Genomic DNA, 23,904 nt, shown 5'->3' on the forward strand with positions numbered 1-23,904 from the left:
GACAATAGCTGCAAGATAAGCGGGAATATAAATCTTCGCCAGAGATTCTCGTATTAGGTTTCAATTGGCCGAATTGAATGCTTTTCTCACATCCAGGGTCACTACTATGCAATATTTGCTAGTACTGCCCTTTCCGTGGATTGCATCTTCGGCCAAGCCAGTAACCATTTTCATGGCATCAATGGTTGCTCTGGCTTTACGGAATCCATACTGCCGATCTGAGAGACCTCCCTGGCTCTCAACAACCGGGAGTAATCTATTATAGATTACTCGCTCTAGCATTTTCCCTACAGTGTCTGAAAGATAAACAGGTCTGCAGGAGGTTGGCTCACCTGGAGCGTTGCCAGCCTTAGGCAGTAGCACTAACTTCTGTCGGTTCCATGATATTGGAAATATCCCCTCGGACATGCACCCTTCAAACAACTCAGCGAACACATCCGGCCTGGATTTCACGCTACGCTTAAGGGCCCTATTCGGTACGCCATCCGGACCCGGAGGTTTGTTATCTCCTATTCTGGCGCTCGTCGCTAGTGACTGACGGTATTGCCGTCACATTCAGAGGTCGCTGGAAGCTGTCAGTGCCCTCTTCTTGCTGGGGAATAACTCCTCGATAATTTTTAACAAGAGTGAAGAGCACGTGATCTGCGGAGATGATCGGCCTCTGGATCGTCCCATCACGATTCAATAGGCGCTCGCTGACGGGTTTACGTCCGCTTCTAAACAGAGCTCCTTAAAGCATTCCCTCTTGCTCCGTTGGATGGCGAGCTTGAGGGTTTTATGGGCTTCCTTATAGGCGCGTTCTTTTTGCCCTTGGTCGATTCTGCCTACACGCTCTTTGAGCCGCTCTTCTGGCTCGGTGACAGGCTGATCGAAAGTTGGCCAGTTCCACCAGTAGTTTGGTCTTCTATTGCGGAATGAGCACCTCCTCGGCATGGACGCGTCGCACGCTTTGGCGATGCATTGGGCCACATGGGCAGCTCTTTCCGTAGAGGCGCCTGCTTTATTGGGTTAATCTAACCACACCTCCATGAAGGTCTGCTCATCCAAAGCTTTAGCAGACCACCCTGACATCTTTCTCTGTTTCGGGCATGATGGCCTTCTGCCCGGTGACTTCACCCATAGCCCAAAGAAGTTCGCTTCGCTTTGGGTGTAGTCCTTACTGACTCTCCAGGACATACCACGTGCCAGTGCAGGGCTGAAAAAAGTTAGGTGTACGATTGAGGCAGACCTCCTTTACTGAAATGTGTTTACATGTGTGTATGTGTACGTTGGTCAGAATTATATCCAACTCTGCAAGAGCGTCTTAGAGACTGCGCCCCTTGCATTTGTCTCTCTGCTACCCCATTCACGGACCCAAGCATTGAAGTCACCAGCAATCACCTTTGGACTACGACCCCTTAAGTCGTGTACAACACTGTCAAGAATTTCCTCGAATTCGGGCAGTGTTAGACTTGGTGGGGCGTAACAGCTGTGCACATATACCCATTTATTTTCGCCCACACAAAGCCGCTGTATGTCTGACTCCCAGTACATTGTGTGGCTTGTCGACGGCATGCCCATATCGCCGCGTGCATTACCGCCGACAGAGGAGTTTGGTGCGTTCAGTGTGGATCTCGCCGGGGTTACCAGTTTATCCCCACCTTCCGCAGAAGATTCCGCTTCCTTGCGTCCGATTTCTCTTGACATTATTGAAGCAAGTGGTACGCCCATGTTTTCATTCCTAAGATGCTACATCTTCCTTCGTAGTACCTTCTCCTGCCGCTGACTTGGGCCGATCCTTCTGGTAAGGGTGAAAGAGAGGGTTCTGACAGGCACGATTCAGTCTGTAGGCCCCTCCCCTTAGTGGCCGAAGTTCTTTTCTGCCGAGCCTTCCTTTTCCATTTGCGGGTAGATTTGGGTTGTAGTCCGCCGTGGCCGTAGTCCGATTTTCAGTTTTTCCAAATTGAGAGTTTCTGTACTTTCTCCCCTGGCTAGCTTTGCCGCAGACACTAAATGCAAGTTTTCCACTGAGTCGAAAAGCATGCCTTCTACAGATTTATCTATAGGGGGTATGAATGCAGTGAGTTCTTCAAAATCCGCACCTCGATCCTAGAATAATGTGGAGGTAGAAATGACTTGGGTGTCTGAAATGAACTGAAATTCAGGGTAGATGTGACGTTTTCCTCTGGCAGATTTAACAAACGAGGTTTATTGCTATTGGAGCCTCCTTTTTGCTGCACAGTGGGGAGGTCGAGATTTAGAGACCTTGTCCCAATTGGTGGATGATTATGTGACTTCAAATCATAGATTTATTTCATTTTCAGAACTAAGTTTCGTAAAACGTTCATACGCTTTTAAGATACCATCTTATTAAAGGTACCAATGCCGCGGGTTTACTGCTGTAAGTCCAACCAAAAGACGCCCTCAACTTTTCATCATATTTAGGATCTTCATCAATTTTGGTGTCCAATATTGGACGATGCGAGAACTGTAGTTTCAGTAGTTTCTCCAATTCAGTGGTCCAAATTCCTTCGTTCTTAGAAATACTATTTCGGAAATTTTTGATTCTGCCTTTCATAGTCGTACTTCTTTGCCGTTAAATTGGATAGAACAACCAGGGTGAAAGCGCTATCAATGAAAGTTTCTTTCCGATTCCGAATAGATTTCTCCTGCTTTGACAATTTGGATAACTGCCGATTTGTTTGTCAACTCTTTTTTGTCGTTCTCAACTAAGTGACCGAAACAATGTATTCTGATAACCAAAACCTTCTTCTAATCCTTCTAAATTTCCGTTTTCCAATGAAAAAATTCCCGAAACAGCTCACGTTTAGATAATCAACGTTTTATCTGATAAATCAGAGACCGAAAACTAAAAATAGTTTCTCCACCAACTAGTCAAAACCCTCGGTGCCACTGAGATTATGAAAAGTCCTGACGATATGACACTACCTTGGCGTCCACAGATAAGGTCGTCTCGTTTCACTTGACAACATACCTCTCCTGCAGACTTCCCATATCAGAAAAAAAAACTATGAAAACTTTATGAACTTGTTTTTTCCGCATTCACATTCCTGTCTCCAGATTACCTTAAAAACGTCCCACAACCAAAATATTTTGAAACACTTTTCCGTACCATAAATCACTCCCGGATCGAATACTCATCGGTGACATATTGACGGCACAGGAACTGTTTCCCTTAATTGCTGATAAGAAGGCGAAATTTTTTCGTCTCTTCCAAATGCTGACCTCTGGCCGTTGGTTGCTCGCACACGAAAATTTCTTGGGACCCAAAATCAATCATTTTGACATTATGGAAATGTTATTCAACAATAAGGGTCGACCTCGTATTTCTTGTGGCGTTATCGTTCACCATCGGGAGGAAAATTGGCAAAGGCTACAAAGAAAAAGTGAAACAAACTTTTCCCTCATACTTAGATCCTTGAATCCTTTTCTATTTCTTGCAAGACTGGATGAGAAAAAAATTGAGGCGCAGAAAACGAGAGAAAATAAACGCATAAAGTTTGCACAATTCGACTCCGAGATTTATCTGATGTGATTCATATTAGGATCCAATAAATACGAAAAGTATTGTGTAATAAGATATTAAATTTGAATATAGACGCTATCTACGGTCGAATCTAAGAAAGCAGAAAGTTCTGCCAGGAGACGTTGCGAGCGAAGACGGGCAATCCACCTTTAACGATACTTCGGTTACCTTCCGATCCATGATAAAAAAAAAAGTAGAAGGATGGAAATGACGACGGCGATGGATTTTGCCCTGAGGAGCCTGTAGGGAATCGGTGGAGCTTCAGTGAATCCTATTATCCGTTCGCATATACGGGGGCTTCTTCAGTTTCCGGAATCCGAAAACGTGCAATTGATTTTATCTTGTTGGGGGTACTAACCCTAGCGCTTGAGCTCAAGCTGATACTTTATTTTTTTCCGAAGTATGTGTTACCGGTTTGCTCGTACTGATTTTCAGAAAATAGTATGAGGAAATTGAAAAGGATATGACTAAATTAAATATCGGATGTGAGTGGAAAACAAAAAGGAAGCGGAGTGAGGCTAAAACAAAATCGATCACCCTATCAGAGGCGTCGTTATAAGTTCACTTCTGAATAGAGTACTTTAGACCGAAAAAAAGCTAGTCCCAGTTGAAAAGTTCAAACCCGCAGAAGTTAGACACTAAGAACAATTCCTTCGTGGCAGGATCTTACCAATGTAACCCAACACACCAAATCGGTAACTCCACATTCACCTTTTGCATTGGCATATCATGTCTTATTTTTATGCTACAATTTATTTCCCGACCTTAGTCCCATGACAGTGTCTCGCTATGCTCCTTGCCTGCTCTACTACTGAAAGGATAATCAGTGGAATTTTATTGGCCATGTCGTCTGACTCGTACATTTTTTCTATGCCCTCTTGCTTTTTTGAGAAATCTTCAAAAGTAGCAAAGCAAAAAAGGAGCGACAAGTGTATTCGCCTCTTCAGATCCTTATCCAATATCCTCTCGTCCCGTTCGTATGACTTGGAAATAGTGCGCGCGAAAATCCTTTCGGTGTGCCATCCTCAAACGAGATACCTTTCTGGATTTCTGTAATAAGAACACACCTTTTGAATGCGACATTTGAGACCAATTTGATGTCGTTTTGAGTGGAATAAATGTTGGAAAAGATTAGTTGAAATTACGGCGAGTAAATGTTATTCTCTGAAGATGTTGATGGCGTGATTTGTCTTTTCAGGGCGATTACTCTGCTGAGATATTGTTATGTCTACAAAGTGACAATGTATATACCGTGAAGGGGTGGGGTCTAGTGCACGGGAATATATTAGTTGTTGCTCCTGAATGGTTGACTAACAGAGGGAAGATTTTCGCATTACCATCATGATCATAATAGCGAAGAAGAGATGAGAGTGAAAGCAATATCGTAGTGAATATTTCAGATGTTATTCTTATAATAGTGGAGAAGAGAAAGTAAGTGATCTGTGTCCGTTTATATAAAATATTTTATGGAATGGAAACAGTTTGAAGGGGATGAAATGGAGAGTCAAAGGAGATAACAACACAGTAAACAGTGCAGTCAGAGTTGTCCTCACCCTAAGGGTTGAAACTGTACGGCACATTGACTTTCATTCACAGATTTAAGGCTCTTGAGTGAGATACTCGATAATTCCTTTCTTTCTATTTACTTTCGATGCAAGAAGGGCAATATCTTTGTATTATAATTTCGTTCTCAGGTTTTAATTCCGTTTTTCGCGAAATTCGTTACCACAAATATGAACAATAAATATTGACACAATGATGCCTCAGTAGGTAATTCGATTTTTGATGATTTTTTCCCCCTCCATAAAGTTTGAAACGTGCAATTATTAGCAAATTCCAGCCCGTCCTCTGGCAAAATCTGCCAAGAAAACCACTCACCCAAACTGAGCCTGAAACTTTGTAGTCCCTATCAAAGTTTGGGTCAGGCCAAGTTGGACGTTATGCCACAGGATATCAGCAGTAAAAGGATCAACTTGATACCCTGCCAAAAGTATGTAATATAAACCTTAAAATTTGGCTAAAGTCCTTTGTTTAACTTTTGACCCGTTCACAAGCGGGGTCGGTTCGACGTGACCGATTGCACCAACCCAATGTACGATTCTGTTCTATGGCGACGAGAGCTAAGCAAGAAATACCATGCAACCAAGCTATTATTATTATTCTGTTAAGGGAAAGTCGCACCGCGTCCTTGAAGAACTATTGTGCCCTATTGGTCATAGTATCTCAAGCAGGCCTGTAACCGTTAGGAACTTTAGTATGCTCGCCACTTCCAGATGTTTCAGCTTTGCATCTGGTATTAAGTGTTCTCCCAGATGTCTCGACTTACTTTGCACAAGTGCCGGACACTGTCCCAGGACGTGCATAGAGGTTTCGTCCTCCTCCTCACAAAACCTGCAGGCAGTGTCCGTAGATATCCCTAGCTTCCCTAGGTGATAGTTCAGTGGACAATGACCAGTGAGAATTCCCACTATGATTCGGAGGTTCTTTTTGGTGAGGTTTAACCAATCGTTTGTACGCATGGGTTCGTATCCCCCAATAAGCACCCTGGACTGCTCCATCCCTATGCAACCAAGCTAAATAGGATTCAAAAGTTACGTGTACAGGTGCTACTGGGGCTCTACGATTCTGCACGGAAGAAGCCCTCAAGTACTCCTGCACCTATTCTACGCCTACGAGAACATCCTTGACAAAGTTTCTCGGGAATTCTGGGCATTCTTAAAGGACTACATCCCTTGCAAGATGGCTGGGGTATGATCCGAACCCAAGAAGTAACATAATTTTTCTGACCGACAGCCAGGCGACCATTAAGGCGCCATACTCGGTGGCGATATCTTCTACATTGACGAGACAGTGTAGGAACGCGCTGAACAGTCGGGGCGGCATGCTCAAAGTCACTCTTCTCAGAGGTCCCGGTCATAGAAACAAAGAGTAGAAAAGCAGGCCGATGGACTGGTCAGGCGTGGTCCTACTCTTAGCAGTCTTTCGGTTGACATAATTAGCGTCTTGCTGGCGACTGTCAGATGTGGAATTTACTTGCATCGCATCACAGCCACTAATATGTGATGACGAGGACCACTTGCGCCAAATTAAGGTGGATTTTACCGACCTATAATCAGGCCCGATGGTGTGAGTTTTTAGGGCCACACACGTGCAAATCGCAACCTGATTATGGCGGTTTGCTTCGGGTCTTAAAGAGGGGGTATATAGGAGACCATGCGGCAAGATTCCGCATACCCTACAGTTCGCATTGTCGTTGCTAAGGAGAGGAAGATGAAAGCCACAGGCACTTCCTTTGCGATTCCTCAGATCTAGCTATAGTCGGCCTGAAGGCACTAGGCAAACGATTTAAAACAAAAAGATTTTTAGTTAAAGGGTGGGCGAGCTATTATCCTTCGTGATTGCTACGGCCTGGCTGTGGAGATGTGACCCGGGGGAATTCTGATTCTCGTGCTCTTCCAACTGCAGTCATGGTCTTTCGAATTTGTGGCGCTCTACAGCACTAATTGGACTCCTAGGTGCAGCCGCTAGGAACGATGTATTAACAGCGCTAGATCCTTCTGATTTCATCCATTTCATTTCATTGCTGGTTAAGCCGTGTAATGGAACCCACTACCCTAGGGCGGCCGAAGCGTGCGTTGCCTTAACTGCTTTCTTATTTCACTTCCTTTCTGCCTCATTTTTTTATTAGACTGCTCTTCAATTTCAGTAACCTTACATTCCATACTGTAAGTAATAAACCCATAACTACGAAGCAAACGCACAACATTGTTGACGCAATTAACAGTTGAACCCAGACACGAAGTTGAGTTGCTGATGCTGACATAACTCTGCCATTGCACCGTCCTTTCATTAATAGCTAAACTCTGATTCGCAAGGCATTGCGTTGAAATGAGTCTAATTAGAAAGTCCATAGTGACTGCTGGGAGTCCTAGTTATCTTCCTGCTATTATTGATAGCCATCGGGGGGAAGCAACATTTGATATGTTACTGATAACAAAGCCAATATTTTGTGTTTGGTCTTCCAACGATTTGAACCAGTATACTTCCGGCGAAGTAGCTAGCAGCAATTTAGCCTCCAGGGATGATGATGAATATAGAGGAACCACGATATACTTAGAGTCTAACCATCTAAAACTACTAGGCCAATTTTGCTGTAAGCGGCGTTAGGTTTGTAATATGGTGTTAAGTTTTCTGATGGGAACTCTTACCGCGATGACAAGTACTGTTTTATGCGAGGCGATCCTCAAAGCACGAAGAATTTTTCTTTTTTTGAGTAGGTTAGGTGAATGCGTTTACGCACAGAGTGTTGGCCTCCCTCAACAGTACGCTTTCGGACTACCAACAAAACACCTCCCTGTCATCAGAGAACTAGCCGGGAACCTTGGGGCTAACCCTCCCGCTCTCTCGGCTTTAGGAGCCTTCAACAGGGAATCCCTCTTACCAGCTGGAGGGCAAGGGAGGAAGAGAGTTGTCAGTTCAAAGAACCCCTTACCATCCGGTCCCTCCATCGTTCGAGTTCAATCTTCTTCTCAATAAGAAGAGCCTGAACATAATGCGCAACACGACTCCAGCTGCCAGCGCTTTTCAACATCTCTCCGACAATGTTGTTAGGAGAGAGCTGTGTCTACATAAAGCTGCCTATCAAAGCCGTCCCACCTTTCGCAAGAGAAAAAAGTGTGTTCAACGTCGTCATTGCAGAACACACAATCAGGAGATCGCGCCTTCCCACTCCTGTACAGGTACGACTGAAAACCTCCATGCCCGCTCAGAAGTTGAGCAAGGAAGTAATCAATCTTACCGTGCATTCGGTTCAGGAATGAGTCTAAATTGTCGATGAATCGCGCAATTTATCTGTCCTTTGGCTTGCCACTCGGTAAGGGTGTGCTGATGTTTTTCACCGGAAACCACTTCTGCTTTCCTCAAAGAAGCTCATCTTCGAGTCGAGCATTTAACAGTTGTTTTTGACTCTATAGTTAACTCGCTGATCGATATGCGACGAAGGGTCGTGATTCTCTTTCTGGTCAAGATGACTACTTCGGTTTTTTCAGTACATCCGCTTAACCGACGCATCAATATGCAAGGCAGGCTTTGCGCCTGCTCGACAACGCGTCCGGCAACAAGTGCCGCAACGTCGTCTGCATAACTCAGAAGGCGCGACTCTTCGGGCGTATCGAGTCGCAGCAGACTATCGTAGGAGACTTTCCAGAGGCCCGGCCCTGATTTCCATCCTCCTCTGGTCCTCTAGCGTCTCATAGAGCAGGGAGCGGTCTTTCATATAATCCCTCAATATCCGCAAGAGATAGTTTGGAACGTGAAATGAGTTTTCTAATGTGCCTAGCATATCTGTCCATCTTACGGAGTTAAAGGCATTTCTGACATCGAGCATTATGAAGAGCACTATCCGTCGGGATCGGCGGCTAAGTGCCTCGGCTCGATGAACCGCATCCACGACCTCCAGCATCCACTGTGAATCTTCCTGTTCTGAACCCGAACTGCCTTGGGGATAAGTCTCCGACAGCGCGGATCACTTCAGCCAGTCAACTCCTAATGACCTTCATGATCACTTTCCCGGCGTGTCAAGCATACACAGCGGTCGGTATGAAGACGAGGGCTCCGAGTCTCCTTTTTCCTTGCTGATCAGTGCGAGTTTGGCCACACGCAAGCAGCAAGTCTGGCCGTTGGCGGAACATCAACTTGTAAACTTCCGGCAGGATACCGTCAGGACCTTGCGCCTTCTTGTTTTTCATAGTTAGAACTAGTCCTTCGAGCTCTCTCATTGTGAAAAGGGCTAATCCTCGATGCTTTCCTCGCTATTGAGATCAACCCATACAGGATGTTTGGGGAATAATGTTGGTACAATGCGGTCCATCTGGTCGGTACTTAATATGCAGGGATTCCGCAGAGCCCCGATTTTCCAGGCTTATAGCTTATAGCCAAGTCACCTCGTTGACCAGGTTCTGCAAGCCGTTAGCTTTGCTTTTATTTATCGTACTACGGAGTCTCCTTTTTGCTGATCTATGGTGTGCCTTTATGGCGCATGCCTCCTCGTTGGCGTGTAAACGTTGTGCCAAACAGCGGAGCTTATGACACTCCCTCCTTAGGTCGGTAATTTCTGCCGTCCACAAGTACGTTGAAGGCTTATCGCGACTGAGGCGTCTTCGGGGCATGGAAGTCTCACACGCCATCGTTACCAGGTTCAACACTGAATTCACGTCAGTGTGAGTTGCGATGCTACCACCCCTGCAGCACCCTCCAGCGCGGCTTTGCCTGCTCCAAGAGCTTCGGCCAACATCCCGATATTCACCCTCGCAATATTCCACAGGCAGGGGGAGCATCGGGTTGGTGTTCGCCGGCAAGTAGCGTCAACCACCTCGAACGCGGTGTACTGGTGATCACTTGCTGAAAAGTCTTCTAGGACTTGCCACTCGTCTACTGATGGTGTCAGACGTTCCAACGCAAAAGTGATGTCAGGAGTGTCTCATTCACAGCCTGGGCGCCGAAACTTTGTTGTGGATCCGATGTTTAAAACTACGAGCCCGCCATTTCCAGAATCCGTTTCCCTCTGAAGTCTGGCTGAGGCATGCCGCATTCAAGGGCCCTAGCATTAAAATCACCGCCTACCAGGGTTCGCCCCTCCGCGCTCGAAATTGCGTCCTCCAGAGCATCAAGCCGGTGCCGAAGGTCCGGCATCGTCTCATTCAGCGTCAGGTAAACGCTAAAAACTTTGTCCCTAAATACCGGATATAGAAAAATCCATTTCCTCGGCCTTCGGAAATAACACGAACTCGACCCGAACCCAGATGGCAGCGGTGTCCGGTAAGTTGTCCCTGTTTCGATATGGCTCACTGATTAGCACAAGATCAACATTTACCTCCGCAGCGAACTGCCCTGACAACTGATGAGCGGTTGCACTCCGATGCATGTTAATTTGTAAAATGCGGATCATGCCATTCACGTCCTAACCCTTTTCATTTTCGCAGACATGTATAGCACTTGATGGGTATTATCCGCATTCGTACCCTACATACTACCCATCCAATTTTGATTTTCCCGCTGTTAAGGAGTTTCCTCGCTTATTGCTTTGGAGGATTAAATTGAAAACTTTATATAATTTTCCCAGCTACGATGTTATCTTGGAGGACCCGAAGCATGGATACATGACCACTCAAAATTGACTGAGGAAAGGAGGATAGGGGTTGATATTCGTAGCTAGAAATCCCACACACTGTCATTAATAGGTCAATACTTTTCAATGATTTTTTTTCTGGTCAATGAAGACTACAAAGTGCATTACCTAATATTCACTGCTGTAGGGGATGATACGAGGATAAAGAAGGACGAACTATTTCGCATCATATCTATTCAACTCCTCTCCCTTTTCCGCCGGAACGAATACTTTTCTTGAAACCTACCTTTCCCTTCCAGGAACTGTCGATGGTTCCTAGTAAATTCCAGTCCTTGGTGGTTTCCTATCAAAGGAGTCCACAAGGAGCAATTGACCTTTTCTTCCCACCAGAAAAATTGGAATGTTTCAAATATGAGTTTGCTTTTCAGGATGAACCAAAAATTCTACTGTCAACCATCGAATATTACTGGAAACAATATTTATTGACTATCAGTTGCTTCCTGACATTTCACTCATTGCCGATTATCGATAAATGCAATAAATTTATTCCAGAACAAATTAAATATCAATTGGAAATAAATGCCATCACAACAATGATATTTGTCCTTGCCATCCACAAGCTTCCATACACTTCGATAAATAATCTCCTTCGATAGCCCCCAAATTTACTGCTTACACATAGCGTATCTAGCTGGAAGCCAGTGTTATCAGCGTACCAACACCCAATCGGGCCCCCCATCTACTGAGCTTATTGAGTCCCTGTAATCCGACGGAGTAATAATTTACAACTGAGACGATTCCCTTTAATTGAAATTTATGCTCAAACATTATCCTGATTGGATCCATCCCATAGATACGTGTGTGCTTATGGCTTATCCATTGTTAGTTGAGAATTGTACATATATCAGATCATAAACTTGAGGCTATTATCCTTCAGTATCCTGTAATGTTGTCCGAACAGACATTATAGCTCTTCGGCACAGGTCATTAAATTGCTCCACTGACACTTGGACGGGTATGTGTGCCGGGACTCTTGTGTTGTCCGGACGTAAAGCGAACGAAAAAGCATAGGCAGCCTGTCCTTGCCTGGAATATACCTTGGGTGCTTGCTAGGTGACCTCTTGCTGGTATCTATTCAATATAATGCCCCCAGAAGCGTACCTCGTGATATATCGATGTCATCACTAACTGCCGTACAAGATTCACCTGGGTGGATAACAGGATTACACTTTATCTGGTGTGAATATTTAGAATAATTCAAGGCTGCTCCTCGAGGGCGGAAGAGTGGTGAATAAATAAAAGTTAGCATTGGTTCCGCTGTTATTGGGTGTTGTAATGACAGTTTTATTGCGAATAGGCGACGAATGTGGGAGTGCTCAGCTGCGGGACGTTGATTCATGAATTTCAGATGGTTTCCATAGGAACTTCTAATCGATCATACAGAAATGGGACTGCTTCAGCGCCACGACCGGGTTTGCCTACAAACACAGTTCGTTTATGCAGTCTATCCTCAACTCTTAACCATCTCGTCTCATTTACAATTTAGAGAGTACATATCCTCGCATGTAATTCACCCCCAAATTTTAATTTGAATATCCTTTCCGCTGTCTCATTTCATCTGAACTGCCAGCACAAAATAATCAACAGACTTCGCACGATTCAGACGAACTGCAAACTTTTTCTCACAGATTGCCAAAAGGATTTCAGACAGGAACGGGAATTTGCCAGAATGTCATTCATCTTAAGCTATCTATGCATTGGAAAAGTTTTGCAATAATCTAGGAAATTTGTTATTCCTCTCCGGTTGAGTTTCATCACTGTCTGTCCCCTGCCTCCTGCTCGAAACCCTAGGAGTACTTCAGAGTAGTATCAGCATACGATTTGCCTTAGTAGATGCCGCTAAGCATCTGACATACTCCCTTGCAGATGCGTCCCTGTCTCGGTAACAACGGAAAATGTGACATGCAGAATAGTTCTTGGCAGGATGATTAATATGCATGAGCATCTGTGAAACGCGCGACAACAACTACAACTGTTAACCATGAATCAGACGATTACGGAACGCCGAGTGAGTGCCTGTTTTGATGTTTTTGTCTTTTGCCACAGGAGGTGGTTACGTTCTCAGGAACAGGATTCACACTTTGTGGCAGCTTGCTCACACAGAATTTAGATAATGGTAAAGAGATGCACAGTTCCATTGACAAGGACTGCGTTCCTTCCTAGCTAGGAATAGACATTCAACTGTTGTGGGGTTGATACTGTGTTGATTATTTAAATTAAGGCTTCGTTGGAAGCAGGACGAAAGTCTCATTGCTACCAAGCATTCTTTTAGCAAACAGGCGGAGTTGAAAAGGATGCTGATATCGGAAAGCTTCCTATCCGCAAAGGTAAATATCTCTGGAAGTCTTTCATGTAACAAACGTATTCAGGGTTCTACACGGTAGACTTAGGATAAATGTGGGTATGGAGGTGCCAGCTAAGGTATAATCGAGAAACTTAATCAATAACGCTTTCCCGCCGTTAAACTATGCAAGGACTGCGCTTGATTGAACTTAATTCGGGGCTTCCAGTTGTTGTTTCAACTTTTTCAGTTGCGTACTCTCCAGCCCCTGCATTCCTCTCTTCATCTCAGCTGGGCAAACGTTGGAGTTAGAGCGGGTGTATGTGGAAAAGGCACCCCCTGAAAACCACCTCCGGTCTCTCTAACCCCAGTGCCTCGAGACTGCTGTTTAGGTACTTCTTCGAGGGGCATGCCTTTAGTCACTCACGCTTATGCTTCTTTCTGTTTTCCTCCTTCGTATTTCCTTAAGCAACTCTTTCTACGATTTGTACGATTGCCGAGGAATCCAAACCGTAAGGCAATTCTTGGGCCTCTTGGACCTCAGTATCTTCGCAACTATATTCTCCGGACTCATGCTCCTGCTCAGCACTTGGGTTAAATTCCTCCCCTCTATTGGAAACTTTGAGCAGTGAAACATCACAAAATTCGAGGATACTGCCTGTAGAAACCACTGTGTCCCGTGAGGAACTTGGTAAAGTGGTAGCCTGTTAGCGTGTTTTCGCTCAAACGATACTCAGAAATTTTCTGTCTCTATCAAGTAGACTTCCATATCCTCGATATGCTTTATTGTAACAGGTTATCCGCAAAATTGTCATTTGCTGAGTTTTCGTAGAGAACAAACATCCCACACATGACATGACATCCCACGACATGACGCACTTTTGGACACTTAGCTGTCCCGTACTAAAGAGTCCTCTCAGAGAGGTAATTGTATTATAGAATAGACACGGGGTAAGTTCCAGGAAAATCAATGTGCGCCAACGATCTTTTGCCAGATTCACCACCGTGCTTATTGCATCCACCTTTGAGTGGGGTCCCGGAAACCCATGCTAGCGTCCCAATTAGCTATTGCTGTTTGTTTTACTTGGTGTTGACTCTCCGCATTATCCTATGGGCAGATCAGGCGATATGATGCTTATTGGGTTTGAGAAGCAACACCAACTTTTGCTTTTTCCACAGGGCATTGAAACTTCATTCTTTTAGGCATGCCTTGGCGAGAAATTTGGGCCGAGTCTCCGTTAGGGATGTTATCCAAACCAAGGGCTTGATTGTCGTCGATTCTACCATATATTTCCTGCAGTTCATCTCCGTTTACTGGAGCGGCAGTTGTCTGTCTCTCCTTACGATTGTTTCTACCGGCCTTTCCTTTAAATCTCTGGTAGAACCTCTTTGTCCGGAAACATGCGGTTCGCAAAGCTGCAATTTCATTTGGCTACTAGTAGTAAGATTGCTTTCTGGGGAGCAGTAGCTTTCTTGGCATAGTAGCATAGCATGCTTCCGCCAGCCAGTGGGTGAGTTGGATAATTTTTTCTCTAGCCCCACTATGGAGGTATATTTCCAGGCTGAGTCCAGCGGAGAACGTGGACCCCTCGAAGGCTTTCGTCATCCACCCAAACAATCGACCCGGCATTATGCTGGAGCTCTTTTTCGAGCTCGATTCGCCATTGCAAATTGAATGGTGGGCAATATGAGTATAGTCTTCAGAGACTTGCCAAGCAACTCTACTGGCTAAGGCGACGTTTACGAATATCAGTTCCACTGTAGACTCGAGCCTGTTCCTCTGAAAGTAGGAATACAAATGCACCACACTTTTTCAAGTTCATTGTCCGACTATCCCAATCACGTTTGCTCTGATTAATCCATGTTCCGTGTGTTCCATTATTTCTTTGAAGGACCCGCAAACCCACGCCACTACCGTCGTTTCGATGTAACTTAATAATTATGGCCACATATTTGTGGTCCGCTTTCCGCCCCAAATCAGGTACTTCGAACAACCAATTCATGGGATACTGGTAACTAAATATAATAATTCGCAGTCTGTTAGCGTTGGTATTTTGTGTAAGCTATGGGAGCCAGGGTACCCCCTCAACACGAGCTGCCTCACTACTCGACTGCTAAATCTCCAAGTATGATTTTCATATCATACTTGCGGGAAGCTTCGAGGGTCCAATCTAGTGCCTCGCAGAAAGTATCCTTCTCCGACTCTGTAGTCTCTTCTATAGGGTGTGAAGCTTATATTTCTCAATTTGCCTTGCAAATGCAGAGCGCATAACCTTTCGCTTATGTTTTTAAAGTCGATAACCGCAGGTTTCATTTTTTGGTTGACTAGCAAACCTATGTCAAGCACATGGTTTACTGGATGCCAGCTATAATATTTGGTGTAGTCGTTATTCTCCAGGAAACCGACCCCTGTCCAATACATCTCCTGCAACGGTTTTATATCAGCGTCATATTGAAACAGGGTACCGGCTAACTGTTCGGAAGTATTCGGTCTGTAGAGGAAGCACATGTTCCATGAGAAAATGCGCAAATCATTAGTCTGTTTTCGCAGACGGGTTCGCCGTTCTACTACCCGTTCAGTCCAGTGCTCCTTTCATGGCTTCGTAACTGTGGTTCTTTATGTAGGGTCGTCGGCCCCACCCAAATCCCAACCTGGACACCAGTTGCTACTCGCTTTTATTCTTCTGCGTCTGCTGATTGGGTATCAATCCTCGTTTCGTTCTAGGACTTATACTACTCTTTGACAGTCACTTACCGGCAGCTTCTCTAAAATTGATGTGCCCCGAGAATCTGGCTGAGGCGTTAAAGTTTCCTCAGACTAGAACTTTCCCTTCCGTGTTTCTATTCTCGTCCTCCAAAGCGGCGAACCTATGTCGAACGGCAGACATAGATTCGTTCGATGTGTAGTAAACGCTAAAAAAATGTCACTTTCGCATAATGGACCCAAACGGAATCATCTCCTCGGCCATTGCCTCGCGCTCATTCATCGTATCTGTCATCCAGCTCGTTCATCGTATCTGTCACCCAGATGGCAGCAGTTCCACATATACCGGCATCCCAAAATGGTGAGCCCTTATCTTGATACTGTTCGCTGTCAACTCTTTTTTCTTGCACCATCTGCCCCATCAGTTCGGAAGCAATTGAACTCCTATGCATTTGGCTTGCAGAATGTCGATCATAGTAATTGGCTTTTTAAGACCTGGCACCGCACGGATCCGGAAACATGAGCCACATCTTGTTTCTGCAGATCGCAGTCCATACAAAGAAGACATCATTGGTCCACTGCGCGGGTCTTCGCTTTGTGCCCGGATTCGCCACACTTGTAATACAAAGTGTTTCTGTGTTGTCCTTTGCAAACATCTATAAGACCAGCAGTTGAAGCAGCGGATTGGAACTGCCTTGTCCTACGAATGATGCACCTGATGTTTGTTTTCTCGCAATGAAGAAGTAGGCTGGCTGTTTTCTCAGAGACGCGAGAGTGGTCACTTTTCGTCCCCCTTTTTTATAACTTCCTCCATCTCCTCCTTATTTGCGAGAGAATCCGGTCCCTTATTTCAAGAAAGCACATGGGTCCTAGACTGGAAACCACTGCTTTCGTGCCTATAATATTCCGAACAGGCTCTGAGAATGTATCTTTCTTATCAGTGATCGACCCAGGTTTGGATATATTTAACGTCTATCCCAGCTTTGCTGCGAATTTCCCGGAGAACTTCCACGAAAGATCTCGCTCCGTTTGGCTTGATGAAAAGCGCCTCTGACCGTGTTTGCCCCTTCTCTTTTTCTGTAGCGCGATGTTGTCGTCGTAGTTCATCCCGGTTTTGTTACAGTGGAATCACTGCCATCGCTATCGATCTTAAATTCTTGTTGTTGAATTTGGGTCTTTTTCGACGCTGCTTGGCCCGTTTGGTTACACTCTCGCAACCTCTTCTTGCTATACCCTTGGCGACAGATCTGCCCTGCCTTCCGCTTGTTTCTTTTTATTATTTTCTTCCCTAGCGGGTTAAGGGCGTGGGGTTTTTTCAGCTAGGTGCTGAACTAGCGACGTTTTCGTCAGGCCCTCTTCGACTGTATTCCGGGAGTTTCGTTGGTGTATAATATATGCCCAGGAAGTCCTTCATTTCCATTATGCCATTTTTGACATCAATGGAAATCTTTCGCTGAATGATGGTTCCAGCCTTCATTCTTCATAAAACTACCGGATATTTCTTTTTTCCTACGCCCTCGTTTCTCGGATGAGGTCCATCCTCGCTGGTGAGATAACTTGCGTTTCTGCTTGGATGCCGACTTCGTTAACCCTTTTCCCGAGGAAGCAGTGCCACACATTGCGAAATTTGTCACCTTTTCTTGTGGCCCTTTTTCCGACCTCTAACTCGATTGTGTTTCTCCTTTCGGCCGCCAGAACAATTATGCTCCTTGATGATGTCATTGAATTACAGGTCCAGGTGTGAAGTCATTATTTCCACTAGAAAGTGCAGTCACCCTAAATGATTCCCGTGATAGTCTATTTAAGCAGGAAGGAAACATGTGAATCGACATAAGTCTTTATGGAAATTTATGTTTAAAGTCGCGAGCAGGCGCTAGATTGGAATTTACCTCAACTAAGCTTGCACTATAAACTTAACGATGTCACAACGTACTTGCTATCATGCCAAAATTATGATTGGGACGGAAGTAGCCTTAACATTAACCTGAAGTTTTCACGAGATTTCACTCTGGAGTGGGAAGTTGACAGAACGCCAGCTCATGTGCAGCCTATTCCGAGTGGATAGCCGAATTATTAGTCCTTCCCATGCCGGGCGTTTGCGTCTCACGTTAATAAACCACCATGTTGACTGGGAGGTGTGATCGGAATCTCGTGCTTAATATCAATTTTTAGGACGCGAGGGAGCACCTTGCAGATACAGTAAGTATTACTCTGACACTGCATTCACGCTTAGTTCCGGCAAGCATGCCAGAGAGCAACAATGTAATTCAGCAAGAGGGGAAAGATTGCTGGCCACAATCACATCATCTTGACTCGCTGAATTCAAAAATAACCAGTCTGCACTACTGGAATTCCAGCTGATGTTGGAGAAAGCAAGCATTCTGGCAAACGTCGTTATTGTGGCCAATGAGCATTCCCACACTTCAGAATTCAATCTTAGTAGGTTTCGGGAGGGTAAGTGAATACGTTTATGCACAGAATGTTGGACTGCCGTAACGCTATGCTATTGGACTACCAACTAAATACCTCCGCGTCGGCAGAGAGCTAGCCTGGATCTGTTTGTCATATTACTTCGGACCAGCCTTCCTGCTCTCCCGGTTTTAGGGATTCTTTTTACTAACAGAAGGGCAACGGAGGAAGATAATTGTAAGTTCAAAGGACCCCCCGCCATCTGGGCCCTCCACCAGTCAAACATTACTTTCTTTCCAACGACTAAGACTGTGTGTGCACCTCCCTAATAATATTGTCTGGAGAGAGCCCCTCTGTGTCTGCATAATTTTACTGACGAATCTCATTCCACCTCATTCCACAAAAATAAGGTGTGATCGGTGTCGCCCACAACTCCGTTGCAGAATACACAATCAGGGATCGTGTTTTCACAATCTTGAGCATGTGGGACGGAAGACTTCCACGTCCACTTAGAAGCTAGAAACTGAGGAAAGAAATAGTCAGCCTTACCATACTTGAAAATCAACCAAAGGCGTAAGTGCAATCCACCTGCTTCTTGACTCATTTTGCCAAGATGGTTGTCTCTCATTTGGTGTGTTTAGCCGTTCTTCACGAACCACCATCTCCATTGAGTCCCTTTCCTTACAATGTACATTTCTTAGCAAAAGAGCAACGGGAATTACACCCGTAATCACCATCAACAACCGGTTCAGAGACAGAACGATAGGCAGATGCCACCTGCGCAACTTCCAGTCGCCGTATTTGTGCAGTGCATTCGCGATACATCTCCTTGCTTAGAACATGAGTTCATATCTCTGCACCATGGAGTAGGGTAGACTGCGTTGTACGTCAATAGAAGACGTCACCTGGTAGATATCGAACCCCCAATATTTGCCATAAGCCGACTTAAGGTCTAGACTCTAGCTGAAGCGATGTGCGCTGCTACTCTGACTAGCTGGAAAAGCTCATTTTTGTATCGAGCGTCAACCATTCGTTTTGATTAGAGTATCGATTTGCCGAGCGGTATAGGACCCAGGGTCGGAATCCTCCTTTTAGCCAGAATAACTACTTCGGTTTTCTTTGCATCTTTTGCATAATCGACCAGGAGCAACTCTTCTGGCATGTCGAGTGGGTGGATGCGCTCGAGAGGTCCGGCCTAAGGATGGATCCTTGTGCTACTTCCGGCGTAATCTCCATCTTCCTCTAGCCTCCAGGCGTTACATAGAGCAGGGACCTATTTTTTCAGATACCTTTATATCTATCAGAGATAGCCCAGATGAAATCGATTGTTAAGTACGCCTAACATGTCCTTCCATCTAACGGAATTAAAGGCACTTCTGACATGAAGCACTAACGCGGAGCACCATCCGTTGAGGTGGAGGGCGGTGTACCTCTGTTTGATAAATCTCATCCAAAAAAAAACTGAACTACTTTGGAGATAAGTCCCCGGCAATACGAATCGCTTCATTGAATCTATTCCTGACGAGCTTTTCCGACAATTTCTTAGTCGTGTCAACCATACAGAGTGGTCGTTACGCAAACGATAACTCAGGACCTCCTTTTGTTTTGTTTAACGCAAGACTCGCTATTTCCAACGGAAAGGAAAATTCCCCCTTTCCATCAAGTATTGAATGCGCCCTGGAGTTGGTCTGCCCATATACCAGTTTTTATACCTCTTAGGGATACCATGGAGTCCTGGCGCATTCGTGTTTTGCACGCTCCGCTACGCTGTGGACATGGAAACAACGCATCCGTTGAATGTTATCCGATCTATTACTAAATTTATGAAACTGTTAGCTGAAACGCCACCACCTCCTCCTCTCTATCGGTCTATCCGTTGCAAATCTATCAGTGTTCCCCTTCGTGACGATCTATGCATAGGGAGAGTGCTGAGCTGCTGCACATTGACAGGTGGCGTCTACCAACTCGAACGCGATATATGGGATGGCTGCTTGCTGAAATAGAAGATAGAGTCAAGTCTTCCTAAACTCGCCACCCATCCATTGGCGCACCATCCCTCGCAGCCCTAACGCATAAACGTTGACGTGAATCGGTATTTAAGCCTTACTCTCACCAAGAAACCATTTTCCTCTGCAATGTGGGCGGGGCATGCTTTATGCAAGTGCCCTGTCGTTGCAGACACCTCCAGCCAGGGTCCGCCCCTCGATCCGGGATATTTTCATTAGTTGTTAAATAGATGCTGAACCATTCTGGCAAACCTCGTTACTCCTGAACACAGAATCCAGACAAAGCTATCACCTGGGCTTTAGGCAGGAACGTTAAGTCAGGGATCGTGTTTGCTCGAAGGGATTTTTTATCTTAGAAGCAGATGCTTATCTGTTGGTATATGCGGTGCGGTAGGTACACCAACTGAAGTGTTATGTCTGCTTTATTGGTAGAAGAGTTTGCTATTTTCTCGTTTGGAATTAGTGGGACATTCTCGGCTACATCTTAACCTCTATGAGTACTTCGTGTTTTATTACCTCTGAATTTCAGGTTGCGCATTTAGCTGTTCAGGATCCCTTTCCCCTTAAGCTTCTTATCGCGGTAAGATAGATGTTCTTCAAAAGGGAGCCTTCCTCCTTTTCGATATCGGGGTCTTGCAAAAGCCTTGAATACGCTTATAATTGTACATAAATATAATACCAGCAGAGTCAACATGTCATACATTGCTGGCGCTACTATTTAAGGGAATTAGGTTTCTTAGATAGTAATATCTTTTCTCATTAAAATTTTTTTGAGATTTATTTCCGAAATTAACCAGAAAACAGTAAAAGAAGCATTGATGTTTGGCGCATAGTATCCCTTCTACCCAAAGACTCTTGGTAGCCACGACAGGATCGTTCATAGACAATTCTATCTAAGTTATGGTTGCATTGTATTTTGGAAATGTTTCGGGGAAGAGTTATCTATTGCTTCTTATTGAGAACTAGCATTGTTCAACCGGTTTCTGTATGTTGGAGCAATTCATTCTGTAAGAGTTTGCACGCATTTGCAAATCTTTGGCAGAGCATTCTGACTCTCCTGTTCTCATGTTGCTCCGGACAACTCATCGAGCGCCCATTAAACTCGTTTTAGTCATTTGATTTCGGTCGCGTGGTCCAGTGCGCAGCTTTGGGGAATTATTCCAGATTTTTATAAGTAAATTTTGCCTTTCATATAATAAAATAACAGTGAATATTTAATTATTTATTATATCTGAAGGGTGAAATAATAATTAATAATAATTAATATATGTGAACAGTGATAGAATAATAGTGGTCTTTTCTTATTTTCCACTAGTTTGCTGCTCTAATCTTTTACCGCCCTTGGATGTGACGGAATTGCATGTCGATACTTGCGCTTATCACTTAGCCAGTCAACAAGTCACCTATTTTTGGGAGCAATTTCGTGCTAAATGGATCCTGGAAAAGGAAGAGCCTCAGTGAATCCGGGAGCATGGAATTACGTGGAACCTTGTTCTCCTTTAAACTCCGGTTAATTCTCCGTCGGTAAAGTGCGCGTTGTGAAATGAAGTGTACCTTTCAACACGTGTGTGGCGTTTTAACCAGACTCCTTAATTCTCGTGATGTAACTTAGTAAGGACTACGTTGTGCTCGCGCGGAATATTCGTCGGGTTTTCTTCTCGTGTGAAGCAATCTAAGTTCCTTCCATAAGCTCCTAATACCCAAACATTTTTAAAAATGCTCCTTTAAAAAATAGTCCTAGGCTAGGACTTTCTTCTAATTTTGGATGAGGCCAATCCAAGGACGACATTCACTGACGCGAGTATTATTTTCACTGGATGGTTCCCAAACTGTGCGAAATTTAGATGGTGATGAATATTAAAACTTTTTCTAGTGCCATTAATAAAGTGTGTAGTGTCCATTCTATATGGTGAGGACCTCGAGAATATATATAACAAGCACTTTTCAGGCCGCAAAAAGCCGTGAGTACAAATTTTCCCCATTTGACTTCTTCCTTTGCTTTGTTTGATATTTATTTATTTACTTAAAACAAAGGATTATTGGGTGTGTATTTCAACGTATCATACTAATTCCTACAGAGGTGATGATGTTTTGCGTATAAACTAAAAGACAACACAATTTTATTTTATTGTAAAATATGAAACCATTCCCAAAAATAACAATCATAATCATCATCATCGGCGTAACAACCGGTATCTGGTCTAGGCCTGCCTTAATAAGGAACTCCAGATATCCCAGTTTTGCCAATTCGATATCCCTACAAGCTGCCTGGCATCCTGGCTTACATCGTCGTTCCATCTCAAATAGGGTCTGCTTCGTCTTTTTTTTCTAGATATCGCCCTTATAGACTTTTCGGGCTGGATCATCCTCATCCATACGGATTAAGTGACCCGGCCACCGTAACCTATTGAGCCGGATTTTATCCACAACTTGACGGTCATGGTATCGCTCATAGATTTCGCCGTTATGAAGGCTACGGAATTGTCCATCCTCATTTAAGGGGCCAAAAGTCTCCGAGGAATACATGAAGACTGGCACACAATCCCAAAGTCCGGATCTAGTTTACATTGCTGTTAATATACTGCTATATGCTTCCTGGATAAAATTGATAGCGCGCTGGTATGTTCCGAGAGACTGGACATTGACTCTGTTTTGATCTACAACCGCGAACCATTTATTAAGCTCAGTAATTTGCATCAGCCCCTGGTACTACTGTTGTGAAAGCCGTCCTACCTTAGGATTATCTCTTTGTTTTAACCACTTCAGCCCCTGCTGAAACCGATGCAAATACTCTTGACGCCATCGGTGCCATAATCACTGCTTCATGGATTGTAGTAACTTCCACCTCTTTACAAGAGTTTCACACATCTCAATGGGATCACTTCATGACTCAAATAATAAGTTGTCTCCGGTGATAAAATGTCATGGAGTTAAGGCTGAATGGTATTTCCGATCGAACTCGGGCCGAAGATAGGACTCGCATTAATTGTTCTCTAGGGTTCGCCATCATTTTAAATAAATTAGGCATTCGTGCATAGTGTGGTGAGCTCCTTGAGTTAACAACTTTGCTAATGTCCCTTTTGGTAGGATCGCAGAATGCTGAATTTCTCTTCCCACCAATATTTGGGGTATTCTTCCGCTCACCCTGAGGATACCCACAGTATCGATCCAAGGTGCAAGTGGCTGCAGAGGACTGGAAGAAGATATGGATGGATGGTCGCTAATGTAGCCTGGTATCAAATGTGCAATCTTGTTCGAGTTGCAATCTTCTGTTGTGAAGGAGTTACGGGCGTTTAAACGTCGGATTTATAGAATTATGTATAAATCTCGACCTTAACCTTTCGCCTCGCTGCTGACTACTGACTAGTCCAACAATATTTTGGTACGTCACTCCATCCATATGCCTCCCCTACTTGCGCGATAAGTTTGGCCAACAGAATTGTGCCACATAGTTACAAACGGGGTAACGACTGTGTTTTGATGGGGATACCTTAGACTTCGACGCTTCGAGGAGTAATTACTATTATATAATGTAGATAGCAGCTGCATAGGCTTTTGATGACGCATCGCAGAACCCATGGAACTCCAGTCAGTTTGTCGGGAAAAAACTCTATCCAGCGTGGAATAAGTAAATTACGTAGTGATGGAAGCTGATTCCATACAAAGAGCCAGTACTTGATAATATCATCCCGCAAAGGATCATCCAAATTGCATTTTGTCAACCAAGGCTTTATGCTAAAACCATGCAATCGGTGTGGTCCAACAATTTGGCGATATCTGCCAATATGGAAC

This window comes from Hermetia illucens, chromosome 6 (genome assembly GCF_905115235.1).
Source record: "Hermetia illucens chromosome 6, iHerIll2.2.curated.20191125, whole genome shotgun sequence".
Lineage (NCBI taxonomy): Eukaryota > Metazoa > Arthropoda > Insecta > Diptera > Stratiomyidae > Hermetia > Hermetia illucens.